The 20244-nt window shown below is 33.7% G+C and overlaps 1 long non-coding RNA gene across 1 annotated transcript; it reads right to left on the bottom strand.

Moving 5' to 3' along the window:
- Positions 1 to 7192: 7192 nt before the first annotated feature.
- On the bottom strand, positions 7193 to 10631 carry LOC120114349. The gene is made up of 3 exons (XR_005515388.1): positions 10468 to 10631; positions 9808 to 9930; positions 7193 to 8266 (listed from the first exon to the last, which is right to left on the bottom strand). It is a non-coding gene; the product is annotated as an uncharacterized LOC120114349 (long non-coding RNA).
- Between the last annotated feature and the right edge of the window lie 9613 nt (positions 10632 to 20244).

The raw sequence follows: 20244 nt of genomic DNA, 5'->3' as shown, positions 1-20244 counted from the left end.
AAGCTTGATGAGAGTGGTAATATAGTGAGAAACAAGGCTAGACTTGTTGCTCAAGGGTATACTCAAGAAGAGGGCACAGACTATGATGAAACATACGCTCCCGTAGCTAGGATGGAAGCAATTAGAATGTTATTAGCATTTGCATGTTTTCATGAATTTAAATTATATCAAATGGATGTTAAAAGTGCATTTTTAAATGGTTTTATAAAGGAAGAAGTGTATGCGGAACAACCTCCAGGTTTTGAAGATTCAAATTTTCTGGATCATGTTCTTAAATTGACAAAAGCGCTTTATGTTTTAAAACAAGCTCCTAGAGCTTGGTATGAAAGATTGTCAAACTTTTGAAAAAGGTTTTTTAAAAGGAAAGGTTGACACTACATTGTTTTTAAAACATAAAGGTAAAGATTTATTAGTAGTTCAAATTTATGTTGATGATATACTATTTGGTTCTACTAATGATGTTCTTTGCCAAGAATTTTCTAAGCTAATGCAAAGTGAATTCGAAATGAGCATAATGGGGGAGCTCTTATTTTTCTTGGGACTCCAAATCAAGCAAAGAAAAGATGACATCTCCATCAATCAAGCTAAATACGTCAAAGACATGCTTAAGAAGTTTGGACTGGAAAATGGTAAACCTCATGACACTCCAATGAGCTCTTCAACAAAGCTTAATTTAGATGAATGAGGTAAATGTGTAGATGTTAAATTATATAGATCAATGATTGGATCTCTACTTTATCTAACTGCAAGTAGACCAGACATTATGTTTAGTGTTTGTTTATGTGCTAGATTTCAATCATGCCCTAAGGAATCACATTTACTAGCTGTTAAGAGAATCTTTAGATACCTTAAGGACACTCCTAGTTTAGGACTTTGGTATCCTAGAGACTCTAGCTTTAGCTTGCATGCTTTTTCTGATGCGGATTATGGAGGATGCAAATTAGATAGGAAAAGCACCTTCGGTACTTGCCAATTCCTTGGAAATATGCTGATTTCTTGGTTTTCAAAGAAACAAAATTGTGTTGCATTATCTACCACTGAAGCTGAATACATTTCAGCTGGTAGTTGTTGTGCATAAGTTTTATGGATGAAACAACAACTTTTTGATTATGGAATTGAAGTTGGTACCATTCCTATCAAGTGTGACAATACTAGTGCTATTTGTCTCACTAAAAATCCCATCCAACACTCTAGAACTAAGCACATTGAAATAATACATCACTTCATTAGAGACCATGTCACTAAGAAAGATGTAGTTCTAGAATTTGTTGATACTTTGCACCAATTAGCGGATATTTTTACAAAACCTTTAGATAAGGAAAGATTTTGGACACTTAAGAGAGAATTAGGTTTAACTGACCTATCTTCACTTAGTGTTTAAAATAATTTTAGCAATTTTAAGAATAAATGAAAAATGCTTATAATGATAATTTTTGATTGCATTCATTGCTATTAGTTAGGGGGAGTTTATGTTATTTGGTAAAAATTAATTTTATGTTCAATTGTTGTTTAAAGATAAATTTGATTGATTGAACATGATTAATTTTCAATATTTGAGTTGCCAATATCACTAGAGCTAATTAATTTAGCATTTTCAGTGTTTTAAAACGGATTTTTGACATTTCTATGCTTAATGCATCGATACACTTAACAGTGCATCGATGCATCCCTTTGAATGTGCATCGATTCATCATGTTGATGCACCGATGCACGCCTTGAATGTGCATCGATGCACATGGTCATGCATCGATGCATCCGTCGGGTTTTGGGTTAAAATGCCTTATTTTCTTCATTTTTTCAAACCCTAAAACTAAAACTCTCCAAGCCGTTCATCCATCTCTTCCTAAAAATCTCAATTCTTGCTCAAAATCAACGATTTTTCGTTGGAATTTTCAAGCTTTTCAACTTGCAAACTTGCTTCAATCATTAAATCGTGCAAAACAACTCCTCCTCCCTCTCAATCTGAATTTTTAAGGTATTTTTCTAAAAACCTCTATTTTACAAACTTTTGATTTTAGAACTAGTTTTGATTAGTTCTAGAATGTACATTATATCGGGCATTGATTGTTTGTTGGTTCTAAATACTACCAATTTCGTCAAAAACAAACAATTTTTTTTAAATTTCGAAATTTAAAAAAAAAATTATGATTTTGAAAATTAGTAAGATTTTTGATTTAATTGTTTTGTTTTCATGAAAACTATATAGTTTTCAAAACATGCCCATTAGGATATGGTTTAGAGAACCTTGAATTATTGAGGACTCATTTGAGTTTTGGGATTGATTATGCATACATGTGTTTCAAATTGCAGGTGACATTCCTTATTCCAATTTCCTTTAATCATGTCAAATCCTAAACGACCTAGGTCATCTTCAAGTCGATCAAACCAAAACCGTCCTCCCGTTCCTCAACCTCCTAATCCCATTCCTCCTCCACTTTCATCTCTATTAGGATATTGTTTTAACATGCCTGAGCGTCGTAGAGACGAATTGTACTCTAGGTACAGAAACTCTTTCCAAACTTATAGAATCCGTGAAGAGCGTATTCATTCGCTTCAAGCTATGGTTGACATCGATTTCGAATACCTTCCGATTCTTAAAGCTTGGAAGTTTGATAAATTTTTTAAACTTAAACCCATCGTCTATCAACAATTGGTCCGCTTTTCTATTCCAATGGGGTATTTATTCAAAATGAAACTCAATGTGGAACTATAGCCATTAGATCCTATCTTTTAGGTCAATATATTAATATTGACCCCGAGACTATAACTTTTCGTTTTGGGTTAGATGATAATGGTGTATATAATGAAAGTGAAAATGTGGAATATCCCTATGTTCCAAACTCAAGTGTTAGTACTCTACGATCTCATCACGATCGTTTTCTCCATTTGATGATCTCTTGGTGGTTTAGACCATCCGGAGGTAGGTACTCCACACTTCGTGCTAGGGATTTATGGTGGATGTATTGTCTTAAAAATAAAATCAAAATCAATCTACCCCACATTATCTTCAATCAACTAGTTGATGTCATAAACATTGTTCCTTCAAAACATGTCGAAACATTAGTTTATGGATGTCTTCTTAGTAACCTCTTTATCAAACTTGGTCTAGACGTTTCTCTTGACAATCCTATCCCACTTCAAAATCAAATCAATCTCACATCCTTGAAGAAAGTGGATTGGAAACAATACGAGGTTACCGGTCAATGGGTTTTTAGACCCGGAAAGCAAACTCTGGAAGCTAGTTCCTCACGAGCTACTCTTAGCTCCTCTCGTGCTCCTCCTCCTCCAGCTCCGGCTGATGACGATGATCCTGAATTTCAACAACTTATGCAAGACATTGATGATCACGTACCTGATGACGAGCCTGCACCGGAACCTGCTCCACAAGAAGAACAAATGCCTCCATATTTTCGTTTATTTTTGGAGACATTTGATTTACGGTATGCGTCCATGGATTCGCGCTTCACATTCATTGAGTCCCAGCTCTCTACCTTGGGAGCTCGACAACAAGATATGAATGATCGTTTGGATGCACTCTCACTTGAGATGAGAGCACGTTACCCTCCTCCTCCTCCCGATCCTTCAATGGATGAATAGACTTATCTTTCTTTGATTGTTTTTGGGATGAACTTGAATTTTTAAAACATTTTGGATTATCTTTCTTTGATTGTTGGATGACTGTTTTATATATATTTTGGTTTGTTACAACATATGCATCATTTATTTTTTAGTTGAAATATGACCAATTTACCATTTCACATTTTTATTATGAATATTGATTATGAAACTAATGGCTAACTCTCTTTTGATTGTGATCTTAGCAGCTTAAGCTATATATATATATATATATATATATTTAATCAATTGGCTTTGTTTTTTAAAACCTTGTTAAAATTGATTTTTAGTCTTTTTGATTTAACAAAAAGGGGGAGAAATGTTAAGTGTTAAAATGTTTTTAAAAGGGAAAAGTGTTATAGTAAGGGGGAGTAATTTTTCTAAATTGAAATTGATTTCAAATTTTTAGAAAATCTTAAAATAACATAAATGTTTTGTTATTTCAAAAAGGGGGAGATTGTTGAAAACATTTTTCGATATAACAAATTAAATTTAAATGAATTTTAAGATTTTACAAATGATTTTCTAAGTATATTCGATTCAATTAATTGGATATCAAATTATTACTCCAAGTCTTTTAAGATCAATTTCAAACCTTACTAAATGTGTAAAATTGTGTTTTATACTTAATATATTTTTGAAACAAATTTCACAAAGTATTTTGAACCAAAATCAAACCTAAAATCAACTTTTCAGAGTGATGCACCGATGCACCAATCCATGCATCGATGCACCATGAATTAAATTGAACATCGAATGCATTTCATGCATCGATGCACATACCATGCACTGATGTACTAAGGATTTTATGAAAACATCGAATGCATTTGATGCATCGATGCACCAGCAATGCATCGATGCACTCTGGCTATTTTAAAATAGAATGCACTTGATGCATCGATGCACTCTTAGTGCACCGATGCACTAAGGGTCCAACGGTCAAAATATTTGAATTTTACACTGATGCACCGATGCACCATGGGTATGCATCGATGCACTGACGCTCCCAACTATTTTAATTAATTGTTTTCACACTAAAACGGCTATATTATCTTCATTAATGATCCCCAACGTTCAGAAGTGATTCAAGGTGTATTTAAGCAAGCTTAGAAGCCATTGATCAACAACAAGAAACATCAAGCAACTAGAATCAAGAGAGAATCAAAGAGAAAGCATCAAACCTCAAGTTTGAGCATTTCAAGCCTATTTTTTATTCAATATTCATTTTGCTTTCAATAACACTTATTGTGCTCAATTGTATTCATTCTTGAGTGTTCTTTTCTTTGTTCTAGAATTGTGCAAACAATCTACCTTATGAGGATTTCCTTGTAAGTTTGCAAATTTGTATTGTTCTCTTTGGGAGAGAGTGTTCTCAAGAATTTGGGGTATAATTCTTGAGGGTTTGTAAGGTTACTATTTGTCCTCAAAAGAAAGACAAATTAGTGAATTTGTGGAAAATCCTTAGTGTGGATAGCTAAGGTAGTGGACGTAGACTTTGGTTGAGAAAGTCGAACCACTCTAAATCGCTGTGCAATTTCTTTCAATTTTCTGCAAAAGCTTCCACCAAAATTTTTATTGCCAATTCACCCCCTCTTGGCCAATTCCGTCAATCGATTAACTCAACAAATGCAAACAAGAAATTTAAAACAAACAAGGGATCAAAAACCAAATTAGAAAGAACTTATAACTTTTGTTTGCAAAGACAATCAATTATTCGACTATAGGCTTAACTCTCTAAAAAGGTCCCTAGTAGAGTCGCCAAGCTGTCGAAACGATTTTTTTTCTTAAAGGCAAGATTTCGAAAACCACACCATTTTTAATTATTCTCTTTACGATTGAATTTTTAATTAAAAAGTAAATGTGATTTAAAAAGCCTCTCGTTTCAAAAATTTGGGAATTCATTCACGATAAAAACACAAGTTCGAAGAGTCGCCATCAATATTTGATTAGGGTGTGATTGGTCACCCAAAAACGTTTTGTCATTTTAAATAAAAATTAATTTTAATTAAAACAACAAATTTAGGTTCGCGTTACCAAAAAACGAGTTCGGGAGTCGATTACGCGTGAGGAAGGATTAACACCCTCACAGCGCCCTAAATCGGTACCTAGTCGATTAATTAACGTCTTTGCAATGAAATTTACAAGTTCGAGTTTAATTTGGTTTATGATCCCCGACAAAACAACACGTGAATTTTACCATATTTCAAAGCACCAAAATTGATTAAATTAAAATTACCAAGCCTTTAGAAAGATAAAGAATATTCGATTATTTACAAATATCAAGACCAGATCTTAGATAAGTTCTAACTATCTTTTCTCGATAAATTTAAATAGCCGAATATTTCTTTTTCTTCCGTTCCCAAATTTTAAAATAATGGATCAATTTTTAGGTGTCACTAATGGGATACAATTTTAATTTAAAATTGTTAAAACTAGATATCTAATAAGTTAAGACAACCCTCTTAAAATAATTCTAAATTAAAAGGGTATTACTCTTAATCCGATTATGTAATCGTATCGAGTTATGCGAATGAGGGTATCATGCATATTATGCAAAATGGATGTCACGCCAAAATATTTTTATACTACAAATTATATACATTATAACTTTAAGGTATATATTGATATGGAATGCACAAATGTACAACAAACAAAAACATAACACCTCAAATTATTTGTTTTAGAAAATAAATGTGCTTATTAATATAGGGACTAACTAATATTTAAGAAAACCTTTATTATCTTAATTACATGCAAAATAACGATTAAAATTAAAATGCAATTATTACCAAGTTGAACAAATACTAAATTAAAACATAACACTTATAATAAGGACTGATAGTGAATTAAATCCTAAACACATAAGTGGACTAAAAAAAACATACGACAATCTAGAGATTAAATGTCTAAACAACGGAAATTAAATAAACAAACATTTAGAACTAAAATTAAATACGCATTAAATTCAAAGACTAAATTAAAAGCAAAGAAAACTCGAACTGAGGTCTAAAATGTAACATGCAAAACATGAAGGCCTAATGTCTAAAATAGCTATAATTAAATATAACATTCAGAACTAAAATTAAATGCACGTAAAATAAAGAAACTAAATTAAAAATACAAAAACGTTCGAATTAAGGACTAAAACGAAACATGCGAAAATTAAAAGTGAAATGCCTAAACAACATAAACTAATTATAACACTAATTAAGGATGAAATTAAATGCGCTCAAAATATGGAAACAAAATTAAAAACGTGAAAACATCAACCTAAGGATTAAAATGCATGACTCTGAAAATTTAAATGGCTTTTAGGATGAATAATTCACACGCGAAACAAGAAACCCTAAACACCCACTAAACGGCGCCATTTTGAAGAATTAATATAAATAAACTTTAGATGAAAACTTACCCTGTTCTCCCTCTTCTCTACTCCTTTCACAGCCGAGAGCCTCCAAAGGATTCCATGCCTTTCGCCTTACATTTTCCTTGAAGAGAAGATGGAGACCATGGCCACCCACGACCAAGGCCTTTCTTTGGGGTTCTCCGATGAAGATCCAACACACAAAGGCCCAAGGGTTCTCTTCTGCACCAGGACCTCCACGAACCGGATTTAGAAGACAAAAATCGAAGAAGCTCTCCCCTCCGACCACCGTTGGGATTTGCAAATCAGTCACCGGAGCTTGCGCCGTTAAGAACCCAAGGTAAAGCTTTTCATATATTTTTTTGAGGTTGTCGATTCCTTGTTCTTCTCTGCTTGCTGATTCGAAAGTGTGAACGATTTTAGGATTAATTTTTTGTTGCAACGTTGTGGAATGGAAGATGATGGTTGTGAATGATATTTCACTAGTTTTTAATGCTCTTCATTTATGCTTTTCGAATGATTGAAAAAAAAACTTATGAAGGAATTAGGAAAACAAATTTTAAAAAAAGATTTCTAGCCTTTCATTCTTTGTAAAAACATGGAACGACCCCTCTGTTTACACTGCTATTTTTTCGATCAAAGAAAATCTCTCCAAAACTCCCCCTTACAATGCTTTTTCCCCCTCTGTTGAAAATCCCCTGTTCTGTAGAAAAACTGAGCCTCTCACTGTTGGTTTCTGGTTCCGTGCTCTCGTGAACCTCCCTTCCTTGAACCCCGTTTACAATGTTTTCGAATAAAAATATAATACCCCCTGATTGTTTGTTGAATTGTTGATCTCCCTCTATTTTTCGTGTTTTTTGCTCTCCTCCTGCCCTTTTACTTAGCTTTCTTTTCTGGTTGAGGGCCCCCCGATTTTTATCTCCATCGTCTTCACCCAATCTCCTTGTTATCTTGTTGCATGTCTATAGGTTTAGGTGGAAATCCCAGATTTGTAGGGATTAAGTTACGTTCTTCTTGACTTTGTGCCATTTTGGTTGACTGTGTATGACATTTTCGGTGGTCTTTGTTGATGTAGGTTGATAACAATAGCTTCGATGGTGGCATGATTGGCGTTCGACACTGCATGGCGTGGATGACAAGTTGGTGTCAGCTTGCTTTAGGATTAGGATTTTAGCAAATCCTAAATTCACCAGGTCGGGTCACTGAACCGGGTCACACTTAGGCTGCTCTTGGGCTCCGAGTTTTAATTTCTTCAAGCCTTCTGTAATTGGTCTTTATAGTTTGGGCCTGAAAAATCTCCAGAAAACATTTAATATTTATTTAGTGAGTTAAATTCTCTTAACACACACATATATATATATATATATATATATATGTATATATATATATATGTATATATATGTACATATGCGATCACAAGCATAACTACATATTAAGTAAACAATCATTACGTAATTAAACACACTCATACAACTAATAAACTAACGATAATTTAAATAAATAATCACATGCACAACTTGATAATAATAACTAATTAGTAATATATATATAAACTAGAGTAAAAAAACTCGAATGAAAGCCCCGGACAAAATGAGCATCTACATGATGAATTAACTTAAGTGTCACAGCAAATATGTCATCCACAGATTTGACTTCCTTAAGTCAATGATTAGATCTTCTGAAAGGATTTTTTAACCTGTAGAAACAAACAGACTATCCAAAACCTTTGAGATTGTTTCCCTTGAAACATATTTTGTCTCTCTTGAGACAGTTTCCCTTGAAACATTTTTTGTCTCGCTTGAGACTGTTTCTCTTGAAACAAATTTTGTCTCCCTCGAGGCAGTTTCTTATGAAACACCAAATAAATCCCATTTTCTTTGAGATCGTTTCTCATGAAACAACAAAAAAAACTTTGAGATGTTTCTCTTGAAACAAATCTTATTTTCTTTGAGATTGTTTTCCATGAAACAAAAAATATATTTGAGATCGTTTCCCTTGAAATAAATTTTATCTCTTTTGAAACAGGTTCTCTTAAAGCATCATCTGTGAGTCAGTTTTCTTGAAACCATTATCCCTAAAGATGGCATGTCGTCCTCATCACGTAGGAACCGTGTCATCCACTGACCAACTGTCCTCATCACGTAAGAACTGTGTTACCCTAGATAATCAGCCATCCACATCGTATAGGAATCGTGTTATCATCCCTAATGATGGTCTGTCATCCTCATCAAGTAGGAACTGTGTCATCCCTCGACCAGATCTCCTCATCACGTAGGAGCCGTGTCAACCTTAGATAACCAGTCGTCCTCATCACGTAGGAACCGTGTTATCATCCCTAATGATGGCCTTTCGTCCTCATCACGTAGGAACTGTGTCATCCCTAGACCAGATCTCCTCATCACGTGGGAGCCGTATCAACCTTAGATAATCAGCCATCCTCATCACGTAAGAACCGTGTTATCATCCTTAGATGATTCGAACTCTTCATTACGTATGAGCTGTGTCGTTCTCCAAATCAAACATTATCAAGTCTCAAAACAAAAAAAGAGAACCAGACAAAATCTAATTGCCTTTTTTGTCTTTTCCCTATTCATGTTAACACAAGAATGTGTAAAGAGGGGCAGTTGTAAACACCTATTTTTGACCGGGCTTTAAAAATATTATATTATTATTATTGTTATTATTATTATCATTATTATTATAATTATTATTAACATATTTACATTGTTTTGTAGGCCTAAACTCAAGCCCGAACCAATTACCCAAATGAGGCCTAATCACTAATACAACCCAGCAGCCCAATACCTAGTTGGAGTCAAGAATCTAACCTGACCCGTGAGACCCGACTCAAGTCTAGACCCGAGGCCCAACCGACCCGACCCGGCTCACATAACCCTAAACAATTGGTTGCCTCAAAGTGCTCTGCCGCCGCTTCCACTAATGCATATTTCCTGCCACTCACAAGGAATAAAACATGAGATATTATATTCAAATATCAAATGTATAATATTGTATGTTATATCTGTAAAACAAAAAGGCTATAAAAAGCCGAATGAAAATGTACACAATGGGTTCCTCTCAGTTTTTTTTTTCCAGAGAATTTTCATCAATAAAAATACAACAATTGAAACACATTTTTAGCAATTCAAGTCTAAAATCGAAAGCAAATATTTCAAGGTATTCTAGTAGGTTTTACGCTTTGTTTATGCGGTAACATTTTAAATTATAATTTCGATCTTGGTTTTCATATAAATCTTACGACTGCTTAAAGAAAATAAATAGATAGGGGAACGAACAGTGTAATAAAAATACAAAAGAAAACGAATTTATCAACAATCAAAAGAGAACCTAAATCCTAAGGTATTCTATTTTTTTTATTTGTTTAATTTTTAGATTGCAACTAAAAAAATATAGTTTAGTATAATTTTCATTCTTGGCATGTTTATTATTATTCGAATATAACAAAAAATTAAGGAGTTAGAGATTACCTTAGCTTGTTGCCGATGCGACTTGTCGAGCGCTGGACGAGAAGAGTCACTCATACGGTGTTCGGAGCTAGGCGGTGTTGGCTCTTTGGGAAGGTCGGCTGCCGCGAGACTTATGAAGGGGTTTCCATCGCAGAATAAAAGTTGGGAAGGGATATTGTTTTGGGGTCTCACGTGTTCTGCAAATGAAAAAGGGAAGGGGTTGTTTTTTAAAATATTTAGTTAAATCACGTGTCAGGTCTCGAGAGTCTGGAAACTTCTTGTTTTGTTCATTTATTTTAGGATTAATTATTATTAGGTCCTCATAGTTTATGCATTTATTTACATAATGGTCACCAATTCGTGGTATAATCACCCATAAGTCCCTCTAATCTAGTCGTGTTTTCATATTATGGTCACTAGTTGCATTTATTTTTATTTTGAACTCTATATTTTACTTAGTTTTAATTTAGTCATTAAACTAATATGTTTTTAATTTGAATTTAGTTATTGTCCTTCTAGTTTCTGTTAATACTATTTTAATCCTTTAATTTTTTGTTTGTGCTATTTTGGTACTTTAAATTTATTTTACTATTATTTTTTGCTATTTAATCCCTTAAGTTTATATTTTTCTCTTGTAGCTCATTCATAGAATTAATTTGATCCATGAATTTTATTTTTTTCCAATTTATTTTTTTATATTTCTTTCATTCCTTTTATTTTTTATTTCGATCTTAATACTAACTCTTTGTTTTTATTTGTTTTATTTTTTAACTTTATTTATGATCGTTTTCTAGGATAATTTTAATTGATAAAAAAGGTAAATAATTATGATCGAATTTAAAAATTTTAATTTTCGCAATTAAGACAACCGATAAATTAAATGGTATCGAAAGGGCAGTTCAAGGCTTCTAATCATTCCTTGACTGTAACCGACTCTCGAGGCTGACATATTTCTGGTAAACGCAGATCAGGTAAGATGGTATCCGATCAACCTAATATTTTTTAAATAATCGATGGAAACTCCTAACATTTTATTTAAGTCGAAGCCAAATTTTGGGCCCGCCCGAAAGACGGCCGCGACACCATTATCCCGACAGTCTTTCGGGTGGGCCCAGAATTGGGCATCAACATGGATTAAATTACTAGAGTCTCCACCGGTCATTTATTTTAAGAACAAATGAGTTGATCGGATACCTTATTTCTTACCTAATCTGCATCTTACCAGTGATATGTCAGATTCAGGAGTCGGTTACAGTCAAGGAAGGGTTAGCACCCTTGAACTGCACTTTCGGTACTGCTTAATTTCCAATTGTCTTAATTACGAAAATTGAAAGTTAAATTAAAAAAGGTAAAAATTGATCCAAATTATTTACCTCTGATAGACTTAAACGAAGACCCTTAAAAGATAGAAATACTAGACTTGTAATGAAGCGCAAAATCGAATTAAGGTAAAAAAAAATGCATCAATATGGAGATAATAAACAAAACAAAAAAAAAGCTAAAAAAGGAAAAATAAAATTAATAACCAAAACTAAAAATATAGAACAATGGTAGAAATAATTAAATAAGGGAGACAGAAGCAGAAATACAACAAACATAAAAATGAAAAAAAATATAAAGTAAAATTTTAAGAAGAAAAATAAAAACAATATATATATACATGTAAAATGAAAACGAAAGGATAAAAAAACAAATAAAATAAAAAATGAACATGTAAATATATATATATATATAAATTAATAGGTATTTGAAAAGAATAAATAATGAGAACAAACAAAATAATGAAAAAATAATAAAAAAGAAACCAATCACTTCACCGAAAAGGAAAAAAGTAAAAGTTTGGTGAGTGAGAGATGCAGGAAAAAAAGATGAGGGGGCCCTAGCTAATAAATGTGAGGTGATATATATATATAGTGTTTAATAAAATAAGTAGAAAACTAATAATAAAAAATACAATAAATATATATATAAAATATTAGGTAAAAAATAATAATAATGACAAAAAAGGTAAAATATACATATATATACACATATAAATAAAAATAAAAAATAAAATAAAATAAATAATAAATAATAAATAATTAAAAATAATAAACCAAAAATAAAAATATTAAAAACAAAGAATAAAGAAGATAAAAATAAAAATATAAAAAATATGTATAATAATAATAAGAGGGTTAATTTGAAATAAAATCAAAATTGGATGCCAATTTAAAAGAAAATTCAGGATTAAATTGAATGAAATGGGCAAAAATAAAAGATTAAAAAACCGGGGGGAACAAAAACACAATTCCCTTTTTTTAATGAAAAACACGCGGATCGTGTGTAGGTATGGGTCGGGTCGGGTCGGCATATATCCACGGATTGGGTATAATACCCAACTTTCAATAACAGTTTTTCATTTTTCCATTTGATCCAAAATGGATCAAAACACCCCTTCTAAAACTCTCTGTTTTGTTCTTGGGGTGTTCTTCATTTGAAGAACACCCATCGCACAAACCTTGAAATGGACAACCATAGTATAATGGTGTCGGCCGCCGTTCATCGGTGGTGGTCGAAACTTTTTTGCTTTTTTTAAAACTCTTTTAACCCTCATCTCAAAAACACCCTTAAATTTTTGAAATAGGCCTCGAGGAGGGCTAGATCTGAGGAAAACTTCTCAGCTACCCTCCCCTCTGATCATCGACCGGTTGGTTCTTTGGGATTTTACAACTCGAAAGCGAAGGGAATGGAGGAATCTACATGCAAACATGCGAAAAATCGAACCAAAAAGGTAAAAAAGAGATACCTTTTATTTATCTTCGAATCGTTTACAAACTATGCTTAAAACAATATTACGATTCTCTTTGTAGTTCGTAGTGTGTTTTTGCCTAGTAATCATATACTCATGTGTTGGGTTTACAAGCTTATTTATAATCTAATACATGCTACTTTTAGTTTGAATATTCTAGAGTCATATTCGGGCTAAAAGACTCGATTTGTTGACTACTGGTGATGCTGGTATCGAGAAATCGCCAGGGAATTCAATGAGGCGTGGGATGCGGCACTTGGAGCAGCTGGCGGCTGAAATATTCAAAACCCTAATTTGCTTTAGGGTTTCAGGTCAGGTCGGGCACAAGTGGATCTGGTTCTCGGGTCTGGGCTGCTGATTCGGGCCACTACTGGGCCACTTGTATTTTGAATCTTGTTTTGGCTTTTGTTTGATTGTGGGTGTCCTTGTAAATGTTGGGCCTGTAAAAACAAAAAAAACATGTATTATTTTAAATTAAATATAATATATATATATATATATATATATATATAATTTTATATGGACGAAAATAAGTGTCCACAGCTGCCCCTCTTTGTCCTTTTTCGTGAAACGAAAAATAGGACAAAGATATAAAGACAAATTTTCGTTCGGTGGAGTTGAAAATTGACTCTGATATTTCAATTAAGAATAACTCCCTGTAGAATTGAGTTGCAGATGACTCATTCGTCGCGAAGTCGAGTCAATCTTGAAATGATATGGAATTGAAGTCGTAGTTCAGAATTTGAATCAGAATGTGGCTTCTTGTTGAAAAATTGTAGTCAACTCCATTTTTCTTCTCGATTTAAAGACCTTGGTTTAAAAATTCGACTGGAAAGTAGTTGATACGTCATCAAGTTGAATGATATCAAAGTCAAAAGTTTTCATTGACCGATAACCCTTCTCACCTTGAGTTATGATGTACTATGCTGAGAGATTGCCCCCCCAGATCTTCTTCTTGACTTAAAGACCTCGGCTTTAACCAGGAAGTGGTCACTTGATGCTTCAATACGGTTGATGTATCATCGAGCTTAGTGGAATCGAACTCGAAAGTTTTTTTTGACAGATAGCTTTTCTCGACTTAAGTTATTCTGTAAATTTGACGTGCCCTTGAGCTAAATTGAATCGAACTCGAAGGTCTTTATTGAGAGATAGCCCTTCTTGCCTTGAGCTATGTTGTAAATTTGATATGCCTTTGAGCTGAATGTGATCGAACTCGAAGGTCTTTGCTGACAGATAATCCTTCTCTCCTTGAGTTATGCTGTAAGTTTGATGTGCCTTTGAGCTGATTGTAATCGAACTCGAAGGTCTTTTGTTGATAGATAACCCTTATCGTATTGAGCTATGCTGTAAATAATGTGCCTTTGAGCTGAGTGTAATCAAACTCGAAGGTCTTTTGTTGGCAGATAGCCCTTCTTACCTTGAGCTATGCTGCAAATGATGTACCTTTGAGCTGAGTGTAATCAAACTCAAAGGTCTTTTGTTGGAAAACATCCCTTCTCGCCTTGAGCTATGCTTCAAATGATGTACCTTTGAACAGAGTGTAATCAAACTCGAAGGTCTTTTGTTGGCAGATAAATCTTCTCGCCTTGAGCTATGCTGCAAATAATGTGCCTTTGAGCTGAGTCTAATTGAACTTGAAGGTTGTTTGTTGGCAGATAACCCTTCTCACCTTGAGCTATGCTGTAAATGATGTGCATTTGAACTGAGTATAATCAAACTCGAAGGTCTTTTGTTGGCAGAAAGCCCTTCTCGCCTTGAGCTATGATGCAAATGATGTGCCTTTGAGCTGAGTGTAATTGAACTGGAACATCTTTTGTTGGCAGATAGCCCTTCTTGCCTTGAGCTATGCTGCAAATGATGTGCCTTTGAGCTGAGTGTAATCGAACTCGAAGGTCTTTTGTTGGTAGATAGCCCTTCTCGTCTTGAGCTATACTGCAAATGATACGCCTTTGAGATGACTGTAATCGAACTCGAAGGTCTTTTGTTAGAAGATAACACTTCTCATCTTGAGCTATGCTACAAATGATGTGCATTTGAGCTGAGTGTAACTGGACTCGAAGGTCTTGGTTAACAGATAACCCTTCTCACCTTGAGTTATGCTGTAAATTGGATGTGCCTTTAAGCTGAGTGTAATCGCACTTAAAGGTCTTTTGTTGGCAGATAGTCCTTCTCGCCTTGAGCTATGCTGCAAATGATGTGCCTTTGAGCTAAGTGTAATCGAACTCGAAGGTCTTTTGCTGATAGATAGCCCTTCTTGCCTTGAGCTATCCTGTAAATTATGTGCCTTTGAGCTGATTGTAATCGAACGCGAAGGTCTTTTGTTGGCAGATAACCCTTTTCTCCTTGAGCTATGCTACAAATGATGTGTCTTTGAGCTGAGTGTAATCAAACTCAAAGGTCTTGGTTGATAGATAACACTTCTCGCCTTAAGTTATGTTGTAAATTGGATGTGCCTTTGAGCTAAGTGTAATCAAACTTGAAGGTATTTTGTTGGCAGATAGCCCTTCTCGCCTTAAACTATGCTACAAATGATACGCCTTTGAGCTGAGTGTAATCGAACTCAAAGGTCTTTTGTTGAAGGTTCTTTTGAATCGAGTATCTTCCATTTTGGAGTCGAAACTTGACTCTAAAAGCTGTAAAACATTATGTATGTGAAAAAATAACAAATAAGATGCTCTTAAGTATGCCTAAGATGCATGCAACATGAATGACCTCTGTTTTATCTTCTGGATGAAGCCTCATTTTGTATATCGGTCTTGTACTCGAAATCGACCATTCCCCATTTTCTTCTCGGGTTGCAGCCTTTCATATTTGAGACTGTCCTGTTCGAAAATGTTTTTCTTCTTTCTCTTATTTTAAGGGGGAAAGGATATAATAATTCTGTAAAACATTGCTCCTTAATTCAGGCTTGCAATCAAATCAAATCATAAACATGAGTTCAAATAATATCAAAAGAATCAATAGCTCTATAATGCTTTCAGAGTTATAGCTCCTTGATAAACATTCAAATGAATGAGCTAGCTTTAGGTTGGCTTCCTAATTTCTAAGGTTTCAGCCATTAAAAAATGTCATTTTTCTTGGTCATTGCAACATGCCTTTTTCTTGGCTTGGCATTTTAATTGGATGCGGACAAAATGACGCAACTAGCATGATCAATTACTAGACCTTCTATTTCAGTCCTCTAAAATCTTCTATTTGTTCAAGCTTTGTAAAATCCTCTAACAAAGGTAGTGCAAAAATATTGGTCTAAAAATAAAATTCTAGAGTGCTTGTGTGAAATTGACTATAACAGGTGTTCCTTAACTCTCTTAGTCAATAATTACCGAAAATTTCTTGTTAGATAAATTTAATTTAATTTGCCATTTTCTGGCTAGTCGAATCTATAAAGCCGGGGTGTTTAACCAATTACTTTAGAGGGACAACTTAATATTATAATCACTTTTATCAGGTTAGCTGAAGGGTTCATCTCATCACAAGGTCTTTGGTCTGACAATAGTCGTGGAGCAAACACCGAGTTGCCAAGTGTTCGAGCAATGTCATAGTTTGAATGCAATCTATTCATAAAGCTAGGGCTTTCGAGTTTCCTCTATAACCAATTGCCTTAGTGGAATAGCTCAGCTTTACGGATTTAATTTCTTAAGATTGTCAAGAAGAACCTGTTATAGTCTAGGTATTTGTTGAAGGTCAAAAATTTCATCTTTAGAGTTCAATTTCCAAGCAACTGACGTAAACTAGATTCACCTACTGGACTATTTCATCTATAAAGATCATGATCATCACTGAACGTCTTAAAAATGTATAGTAATGTCCTATGCAAAAGATGCCTCATTTTGTCCGCACCTATGCACATCTAAATACCAAGCCTCTTTTTCATTCCTTTATGAGAAGAGAATGCTATATTGGTTATTTGCAGGAGAAGGGTACGATGTTTAAGTGTATCTTCTTGGGTAAGGTCAAAGTTCTTGTTTTACTACTTTTAAATCGTGTTACTTTGTCAAAGATCTGTAACTCTGAATCATTTACAGAGTTTTTTTAATTCATTTGATATTCAAAGAATTGCAAGTTTGCAAATTTGATTCATTGCTTGCCATCTTTAAAGTAACATAAATTTATTTAAATGTTCAAAAAAGGAAAGTTCAAAAACAAGTTACACCCAAAACGAGAAAGTTCAAAAACGAATTCAAATAGGATACTCCAAATGATGAAATGATCTTCTTCCTTATTTGGATGCCCCCGAGTTATTGAAGTCGATCCAGTTCTTGTTACGCATTTTCTGCACGATTCTTTTGAATGAGTAACAGTTCTCGATAGTGTGCCCTGGGACACCGCCATGATATTCGCAATGGGCACTCTCATCATACCACTTGGGGAATGGGTCTTCATGGGCTCCACTGGATATGGTGACACTATGTGGGTGTCAAAAAGTTGTTGGTAAAGCTCTTTGTAGGTTATGGGAATAGGGTCAAAATGTTCCCTTTTCTTCCTAGGTTATTTGGAATCTTGTTTAGAAGTACCTGATGATACAGCTGCAGTTGATTTTGGGCTGGATATTGTAACACCTTTATTGACGTGGTTGATGTTGTTAATCTCTCAATCCCTCTCCCTCATAGGAGGCTTCTTACTGGCCGCCCTATCCTTAAGAACCTTGGTTTATGGCTGACTCGATCATTTCTCCGGCTATAACTAATTCTGAAAAGCTTTATGATGTAATTGCAACCAGGTGTCCGAAGTTTGGAGCCTTCAGGGTTTATACAAAAAGCTTCCAGGTTTCTTTCTCATCCAACGGCGGATGAACTTGTATAGCCAAATCCCTCCATTTCTGTGTGTATTGCCTAAAACTCTCGTTATACTTCTTTTTCATGCTTTGTAACATAACTCGATATGGCCTCATGTCGTTGACATGCTTGTATTGTTCCATAAATGACTTGGCTAAATCCTTCCAAGTCTTGATATGAGATCTGCTTAGTTGATTATACCATCGGATGGTTGAGCCTGACATACTCTCCTGGAAGCAGTGGATCAGGAGTTGTTCGTTTCCTCCATATCTTGTCATCTTTCGGCAGAACATGGTAATGTGTGTAACATCCTGAATCAGGGTCAGTGACTAAATTGAAAATTTTGAAAATTTTATGCTCGATTTTGAAATAAGTTAAAAGTTTATGGATTTAATTGAATAAATTTGATGTTGGATTTAATGGTAGAGTTTGGAAATAACAAGGGTATTATGGTCTTTTCTAAGAGAAGATATTTATTCTCTTTTTTAAGGGATATAAAAATGTGAGAAATGAGGAAATGTATCCAGACTCTTCTTCCTCAGCTTCTTTTTCTCCCCGTAAGCCTCAGTTAAAGGTAAGTATAATTTCAGCTATTTAATTCATGGATTGATAAGTTGGTTTTGATTCTTTGGGTATTATATAAGCTGAACGAAAGCTTATATAAGCTTTGAACATCTCAAATAGTGAATTAAAGAGGAAATCATATGAAGGGTGTAGAAATGAATTGTTAGAATAAAGAGGTTTTTGAAGTTTTAATTATGAATTTGACTTGTCATCTATGAGAATAAGAAGCTAGAAGTGTTAGAATTAAGTTTGGGTAACATGGAAAATTTGGTATGATTATTGATTTCTATATTGAGAATAGAATTTTGATGTTTAAGATGAAATAAATGGGTATAAATTAGTTTAAGTATGTATATTTGAGTTAAGAGTATAAAAGGGGTTGAAATATGAAGAATTGAAGTTGGAATAGTGAATTTTCGTAGTTGAAAAATGATTTCTGGGCTAGGGGGAATCGGTACCCATTCAAAGGGGTACCGATACCCTCTCAAACAAGTAGAATTCCATAATGTCATGAGGGTATCGATACCCCCTAAAAGAAAATTGAAAATATGGGTTTAATAAGTTCGTTTAAGTTGATAGTATCCAATTGCAAGGTGTAGGTATCTAATAATTGCCTTAAAATGTACATTTATGTAGATTCTGAGCATAAGGCAATTCCGGAACATTTGGCAAGTAAGATCGATCAGGGGAAAGATTAGAGATCGAGATTGACTAGTGAGGCCAGGTGAGTGCATATTCAATAGTATATGATGTGTGATGGGAATAAGACTTGTGATGACTCTATTTCCTGAAGTGTTACATATGAATTCATGATTAAAGGCATGAGTTGAAAATGAGTGTGTGTATGCTTGATTATCTGAATTGATATGTTTTGTATGTGCCATGTGGTTTATGTAAAAATACGATTAAGTGTTAATGAGAGAATATAAAATAAGTTATGAAATTATAGGAATATAGAAGATAAGTCAAGAGATTTAGGGAAATGGAAATAGATGTTTATAAAGAGTCATAGGAGAACAAATATAAGTAATATGATAATGAAATATAAGGCTATGTGAATACATGGTTATGAGATAAAATATGTAATAATAGGAAAATATGATGAAAGTGAGTTCATGAGAAGTGATATGAACTAGGTAAACATGGGTAATAGTATATGCATAATGGAAACATGAGTTGGACAAGTACATAGTGGTATGATTTATTATGAGAATTAGTATAATAAAGCTTTTTGATTTAATGAGAGTTAAGGGAACTAAATAAGATTGAATTATAGAATGAAATGGAAATAGTATATCAATTAGGAAACTTGAATATAAAGGGACGATATGAATATGCAAGATAAGTTATATGCTAAATATCTATGGAGCTATATGGAAAGATTATAATGAATATATGAAATTAAATTAAGTAAAGAGATTAAATTAGTACCTAAATGAAAATACTATTAAATGATATATGTTTAGAAATACGACATAATTTATATAATCTAAGGGAATACAAAGAAATGGAGCATAAGGTAGATGATATGATATCAGTTATTATATATATATATGATATATGACATCAGGTAATATGAAAGAACTCTAAAAATTGATATAAGCTATGCGAAAGTGTTCTAGGTGTTTCTATGTATTATATGAAGCATATATGATCATATGTGAACAA

This window comes from Hibiscus syriacus, unplaced genomic scaffold, assembly GCF_006381635.1.
Source record: "Hibiscus syriacus cultivar Baekdansim isolate YM2019G1 unplaced genomic scaffold, ASM638163v2 tig00110223_pilon, whole genome shotgun sequence".
Taxonomy (NCBI): domain Eukaryota; kingdom Viridiplantae; phylum Streptophyta; class Magnoliopsida; order Malvales; family Malvaceae; genus Hibiscus; species Hibiscus syriacus.
This window is presented reverse-complemented; position numbering and strand designations above follow the sequence as displayed.